We start from the raw sequence: 7,935 nt of genomic DNA, 5'->3' as shown, positions 1-7,935 counted from the left end.
AATTGAATAAAAGTAACATGTTGGGGCAATTTTGTAAAATTTTGAAAAGAACTAAATTGCATAAAATTTATCGTTTTGCTGTTTGAATTAATGAATTTAATGAAATTATTAATTTAGATCAAGAAAGAGTGGAAAATCAAAGAGAAGAGAAAATTACCAAATAGCCCCTATACTTTGACATTTCTACAATTTAGCCAGGTAAGTTCGTATGAACTGTAATCACTTAAATGTTGATTAAATTAAATGTTTAATATGTTTTTCTAATGTAAATGAATCAATATATATGTTTTATTATGACATTTATCATGTAAAGAAACGATGGAAATCCAACGACGTTTCGACCATTATCGAGCCCCATTTGAACCTTAAGAAGATATAGGATACAAATGACAAGTCATTAGGGTTATCATATTTTGGGTGCTGGTCCTGAATGTCCTACCGATGGCTGAGTTTTAACATTTTTTGCAGATACTTGTCAGCTTGTGTGAGCGGCATCGTGTAGCTACATTTCGACCGTCAGCTTGTGTGAGCAGACCCATTTATGGTTCGATTGAGCAATGATGTAAAGGAGAAGGAAAGGAAATGGTTTCAACCACATGTTTAGCACACTTTGTGTGAGCTTCCCGCGTATCTGATATTATTCTAAGTGGTTCAGAAAGTATGAAAATGGAAGGAACAGTAAGTATACAAATGACTTATGTCATGAAAACTATGAAAAGGAATTGTCAAATGAAAGTATGTTTATGGTCATGAAATTGATGTTTTTAAGTGAATTTATGAATTGATGTACTAATATGTGTTGTAGATGATGCTTAGGCTTGTACCAAGCTATCGATTGGATTGTATCATGTTTAATTTTAAAGTTATCTATTGAAATAGTAAGTATCCAAATGGAAATATGCTTATGTTCATGAAAGGGTGGTAAGAATCATAGTATGTATTTTCTAATGAAATGGTTTATCATGTGGTTGATGTTTATGCCTATGTTTTGTATTATGCAAGTGAAATGGTAAGTTCAAAATTGAGATGTAATATGATGAAAAATGGATTGATGCATTGTATGATGTACTTATATGTGAGAAGTTTACGTACGCTACGGATGAATTTAATAGTTCATGAACAAATATACTAATTAGTGAATTGATATTGTTATTTAAGTTTATGCTAAGCAAATGGAATGGAAAGTAAGTAAAAGAAGTAGTTCATAGTTTTATGAAAAGGTTAATGATGGTGTAAAATTTCCTATAAAATCCTATTATGTTAGGAATGAAAATATATATGATGTTGATAGACTTATTCATTTGTGAGTTATGGTTATGTAGTTGGTAAATCTTGAGGCATTGGTATAAGTTTATTTTTAACCTCTAAAGTTCATTGTTGAAATGGATTCTTATGTTTAAAGTTTATACGAGCTTACTAAGCATTCATTGCTTACGTAGTTATTTTTCCATTACTTTACAGATTATCGGAAGCTCGATCGGTTCGGAAGTTAGTCAGAGATCTATCACACTATCCAAATAATATATCGATAGATTTTGATGTTTTGGTCAACGTTATAATGGCATGTATAAGTGGACTTGTGTTTAATGATCTAGTTATTATGTTTGGCATGTATATGTTATTACAGTTAATGTACTTATCGTACTTGGATGCCTTGATGATTAGTGTTATTATGGAAAAGTTTATGTATGTTTTGAATGACCAATTGGGTACATGATGGTGTAGTTTCAATGTGGTCAATTTTAGTATAATTTGGTATGGAATTAAGCTAGATATGTTCGGATTAGTTATGGTCAAATGGTAAGTTATATTAACATTGTATAAATCAAGTATGGTATGTTTTGAAATGGTAGGAACGTGACCAAATATGCATATGTGTAGTTAGGTTGAATGCTTGCTTTTGAGGTGCCTTATATGACATATTGGTTGAATGAAATTTGGTCATTTGAATTGGTCATATTGTGTATATTTTGGCTTGTTTTGGTACCTTGATAATAGGTAAATATAGCTTGTAGGTACTTGTTGGATATGGGTGAAATAAATGGCTTGAGTTTGGCCAATTTCATGTCTATACGGCCTAAGACATGGGCGTGTGTCTCAGCTGTGTATGGCACATGGCCATGCGACACAGCCATGTGTCCCCTTTAAAGGTTGCTTTTTAAAAGTTACATAGCTTAGCACACGAACTGGCACACGGGCGTGTGAGGCCATTTTGAAGGTTATACGGCCTAGAACATGGGCGTGTGAGGCTGTTTCAAAGGTTACACGGCCTGGCACACGGGCGTGTGGCTTGCCCATGTGATTGAAGTCAGAGTGTTACACGGTCATGGATGCGAGCTGGGACATAGCCATGTGTACCTATTTCGAATGTTACACGGCTCAGCCATGTGAGTCACACAGCCTGGCCACAGGGCCGTTTGACCCCTGCATTATGAATTTTTCTAACTTTTTTCTCAATGTTTCAAATGTTTTTGATTTAGTCCCGAATCATTTCTAAAGTGTTTCTAGGGCCTCGAGGGCTCGAAAAAGGGATGATATGCATGTGTATGAATGAATTATACTATGATTAATGAAATGTTTGGAAATGAATGTTTAAAGTTATATTTTCATGGTAATGCTTCGTAATTCTATTCTAGTGACGGATACGGGTTAGGGGTGTTACAGTGTTGTTTTAGAAAAAACCTTTTGCTTGTCACCTATCTTTGTAAAATGTCGATGTTAAACTAATGCAGTGGGAAGAAATCATTTTTGAAGTAATTTTGGAAACCTATTTGCCTTATCGATTAGTTTTAAAAAATGGTTCCTTTGCATTTCTCGGTTATTATGTTTGAGTAATGCATGCATGCAAAAATCCCTAAATGAAAAGTTACCAAGCCACAGACCAGAATAATTAAAAAATTATGAACCAAAACCAATAGAGACTGATTAATACTTATTAAAAACATTCTGAGGTCCAAGATGATTCTCCATATGTTGGGTTTGGTCTTAGTTTCGAAGTTTACTTGAAAAGTTAAACACTATGGGGTGAGCTTATAAAAGCTCAGTGTGAGTTGAATAGTTGTTTAAACAATCACAAATATCAAATACAGTGAAACATATTAGCATTAAGAGAAGAACACATAACCATCAATGGAATTTTATATCATTACTTAGTCATTATCAAATCGATATCACACAGTATATGAGCATGGGCCATCATTCATTCGAGTAACAATCATTAATTTTAATACCATTCAATACAACACAATACAATACGTAGCATAAATAAATAACATTTGAGTATGTCATGAGCATGAGGCAATGCAAAAAGGTACCTACCCAAACCATCCACTACACACCACGAGTTCCCTAGAACCCGTTTGCCAAACTCCAACAAATGCGAGCATAGCTTGACGTGGTAAAACCATTGAATAACAATAATGCAGTAAAATTGTCGAATAACAAATAATGCGATATAATCGTCAATCCCCTCAGTACTCCAAACGCAGTGCACTAACTACGAACAAATGCAAACTTAGCCCCTGGTACTCTACAGAACTCCTCCATCAACCACGAAAATATCTCATCCCAACGCACATGCAATATGCCATACAGTATCATACATAGCCATAATTTAATGTTTTTAACATTTCATTGACATGTTCAACATGCCCTAAATAATCAAATACTTTCAGTGAATGGAATCAATGTCCTAACTTTCAAATTACCATTAAGATGATATCATTCTGAATTACACAATTTCACATACTTTTACGAATTTCCAATGTGCATGTATAGAAACCTTTCCAATATAACATAGCAAAATTTCCATGAAATTATATCATGCATAAACTCATATTTTAGGAAAACATGCCATACATACAACGAATCTCATACCAAATAAGACAATCATGCATCACAATTTCAATCACATAATCACACTGTCAAACTAGCAACTTTGCACATCAATCTTTTACGGCTCAAAACGTACCTGGTTCGGCCACTTACAAATTAATTATGTGGCTATTAAATTAGTCCAATCATCAAGCTAAATCATCAAATATAACATGGTAATTATCATTATCAAACATGTTTATGAGTTTAGGACTCACACCTTATTTTATGATTTTTTGCAGCAAACTAGCGAATCTTCTGATTTCCTTAATAAACCTTAAAATGAACCTAAATTAAAAATAAGTATATATTCAATTAATTCATCTCTTAAAAATCCCCCTAAACACCCACTTACGGGTTAAAACCAATCGTCACAATTACAACTATTTTACAAATTCAAACTAGTTAGATTTCTTACACTATTTTGATGCAAATCGTACGTGCGAACGTCTTTCGGATTTACGATTGATTTGGGGTGTTTTGGTTAGCACCTAACACATTTACATAATGGAAAATAAGTAGCCAATATTTATTAAAATCCTTCATTTAATCAATCTATAACCTTTACCCAATAAATATGTTGAAACAACAAACTAGTTTGCATTAAATCGCACTTACACTTCTCGATTTGTGAGATCTGAATGGTCAATTGATCAAGAATGTTTTTCCCTAATTGATATATGATTAAAGGCTAAATAGGAGGGTTAAAGAACTCAAATTAATTCTGGAAATAGATGGACAAGAATTTAGAAACAAAACAGCCCCCTTTCTTACACCTAGGCGCACGCACCACCACCCATGTTGGCCAAAATTAGGGTTGATTCAATAACAATTTTGAGACCCTTTTAAAAGCTGGAAAAATAATTTTAAAATCTTTAAAACTCTCCCAATTTTAATATCTATAAATTTAGGTTTTTAAATGACAAGATTAATCAAGAAATTAAAGGAAAAAGAGACCTTACATAAGCTAATTGAAAGGGGCGGTAATGGCACTTCTTAGCAACGTTAGAAATCGATATTGGAGACTAAATATTTTAGATTTTTGGTTGATTTAATTAGAGAAAAATGAAAGAAATATGATTTAGGAGATGATGCAAAATCTTGTGGCAAAAAGAAGCAAAAAAATATGATAAAACTAGGTGTTATGAGCGATGACAACAATAGAAAAAGGAAAAAAAATTGAAGAGAAAAGAGGAGAGGAGAAGGGAGGAACGACTAGAGTGAGTAAAAATAGAATACAGACTTATTATTTTGTGTAAAATTTAGCATTTATACCTAGGGTTACAAGGGTATGGATGGCACACACATTAAAAATAAGAGATTTTTGTAAAATTTAATTATTTTACATGGGAAATGATTCAAACTTGGGACCTCAATTTAATTTTCATGCTTCCACCCTTATCAATTAACCATTGGGCTATTACCTTATTTTTTAAATAATTTTTCAATATTTATTTAAAAACAAGGCATGTCAAATACTAGGGTTTGATGCAAAATTTGCAAAATAATAAAAATGATGCGATAGAAGAGATTTGAACTTGAGTTTCAAGGAATGTTTCACTAACACTTATCCAACAAACCAATACCTCATTTATTTCCTAAAAATGCACAGGTAATCTCAAAATTTAAGGCATGACCACTCTCTCTCTCGATTCACAATCCTAATTCTACTAACCCTCAATTTTTGGGATGTTACATTAGCAATCTTTTGGGTACGATCCTCGAAATGCTTCCAGTATTTTGTTGTAAATTTACTATATTAAAATTTGATTTGTACACTTGCAGACACCACACTTGACTTATATTTAATTGCATTATTCTAAGTCTCAATGCACACATGCCAGGGCACGATCAACCTAGTAACTCTACTTTTACTGGATTATTTCACTAGGCCACCAAGGCTTCATGTAAATGGGGTTCTCAATGTGTTCCATGAATCAAACTAGTTCAAGTGCGTCAAATGAGTCCCATTTAATCAATTGACCTCCATGGGACATTCTATGTGCATTTTTCATAGGCTTTGATCTGCGTGTTGGGACCGCCAGTATGCCCCGTGGCGCAACAAAAAAAATATTTTGGCGATCCACAGTCATGGCTCCATGTACGAGTAACGAAATGGGTTGAAATAGGGTTGAAGATATACATTTTAACCGAAAAGAATGAAAGGATGATGCTGATTTGATGTCGATTCCAAGTCCACCCAATATTAAAACGAACGACAAAACTCTTTTGGAACTATTCTAGAGAAAAATCTCCTAAAATGGCTGCTAGACCTTTTTCTGAATTTTCTTTGAAAACACACTTATCCTAATTCAGGATTTTGGTATGCATATATTGAAAATGAAATCAATCGTATAAAGAACATATGGAAAGCATTAAACACGTTATATTCTTTCCAAAAATAATTTTAACTACCATGATTCAATGTTTGACTGAAATCATAATTATAACAATTTATTATAATAATTTCATTAAACTATATTCTGTTAAAATTTTATATGAATCAAATTCATATATTAATTTTAACTAAGTTTTCTTTTTGTGTACAACAAGTTTGTACATTTAATTCGTTTAATATTTAACTATCAAATTAATTTAATTCATGTGACAGCTAAACGCAATACCAATTGTGTTTCAATTTTGTTTGTTTTAACCATAGGGTGTGACCCTGTAGGATCTTGTAACGTTAGTAGTAATACTAGAACATTTCTAATAATACAAGCAATGAGTGACATCTAGCAATACATCATTGCTACCTAAGTTACAAGAAGTCGTAATTTGACTTAACCTTTTTGTAATAGACCTTTCATGTATTACATCATTTTTTCCCTTATATCTAGATTGGACACAAGTCATGGAACAATTAAACTTGCATAATTCAATACCATGTTTCTTGATATCTCGAGTAGACTACAATAAACAAATAAGTATGATATCTCATATCAACTTATTTGAACATGACCATGCATTTCTAGTCTCACTCAATCAAGTGGCCTAAGATACTGCTCCCATTGTACAGGAGTGACAAATCCTATGTTGATCAATCGTATCCCATTACATATATTGTGGCATATCCAATATCAGTCTTTTCAGTACAACTTGTTATGAAAGATGCTTGACTGTATCAAAATATATGGCTCATGATGTTGGGATAATGGTGATATCAAGTACGAGAATCATATAAATAGTTATCACTATGATTAATGTTGTGACTATTACATAATAACCCAAGAAACATACTCATAGCGAGTCAGTCCAATATGTTGTTCTCTAACACATACTCATGTATTGAGTTTGACATCTCTATGTCAATCACAACATTTTGTCATCAATCAACTACACATTGTTCTCAATGCATTATTGTTGCAAAGCCAACAATAATAGTTGACTAAAGACCTTTTAAGAATAATCATATTTTTCCTAGGACTTTATTATAATTCAATTTATTTATATACACAAAAAAGAAACTGAAATAACAATGAAAATGCCTTATATTAAAAAACAATGTAAAACAAGTATGTAAGTACAATCATCTCATGATTGGTCTTTGGGCACGTAACACCCCAAACTCGGCCTAGACGTTAGGGTCGAATCTGGCGTGCCACATTGAAGTGTTTTTCAAAAACACCATGTTTTCATTGAAAACGCTTCTTGAAATTTAAAACTTGTACAAAACCTCAGTTTGCATTTGTTTATTTTCAATCGTGGTTTATTAAAAAGTTATTCCCTTTTAAAACGTTATTACTGTTAAAACCTTATTTGTTGCGGAAGCTTACTTTAAAGGAAATGATTTACGAAAACGTGATATTTTAAAAATTGTTGAGTTGCAGAAACGTAGTGTTTGAAAATAGTTATTGTTTTGGAAAACCGTGTTCTACTTCTAGCAGATATAAATCACAATCAATAAAATCCCAAATTTAAAATCCAGAAATTATTGAGGCCTTATTACAACCCGAATCAAAATCAAAGTGCTTAAGTAAATTAGCAAAATAGAATAAAACACGTGCAGTTGTGTGGCCCTTTCCGAGTCCCTCGCAGCTCCGAACCATCTAACGCTGGGGA

This window comes from Gossypium hirsutum, chromosome D01 (genome assembly GCF_007990345.1).
Source record: "Gossypium hirsutum isolate 1008001.06 chromosome D01, Gossypium_hirsutum_v2.1, whole genome shotgun sequence".
Classification (NCBI taxonomy): domain Eukaryota; kingdom Viridiplantae; phylum Streptophyta; class Magnoliopsida; order Malvales; family Malvaceae; genus Gossypium; species Gossypium hirsutum.
The sequence above is the reverse complement of the archived record's forward strand: the minus strand, read 5'-3'. Positions refer to the sequence as shown.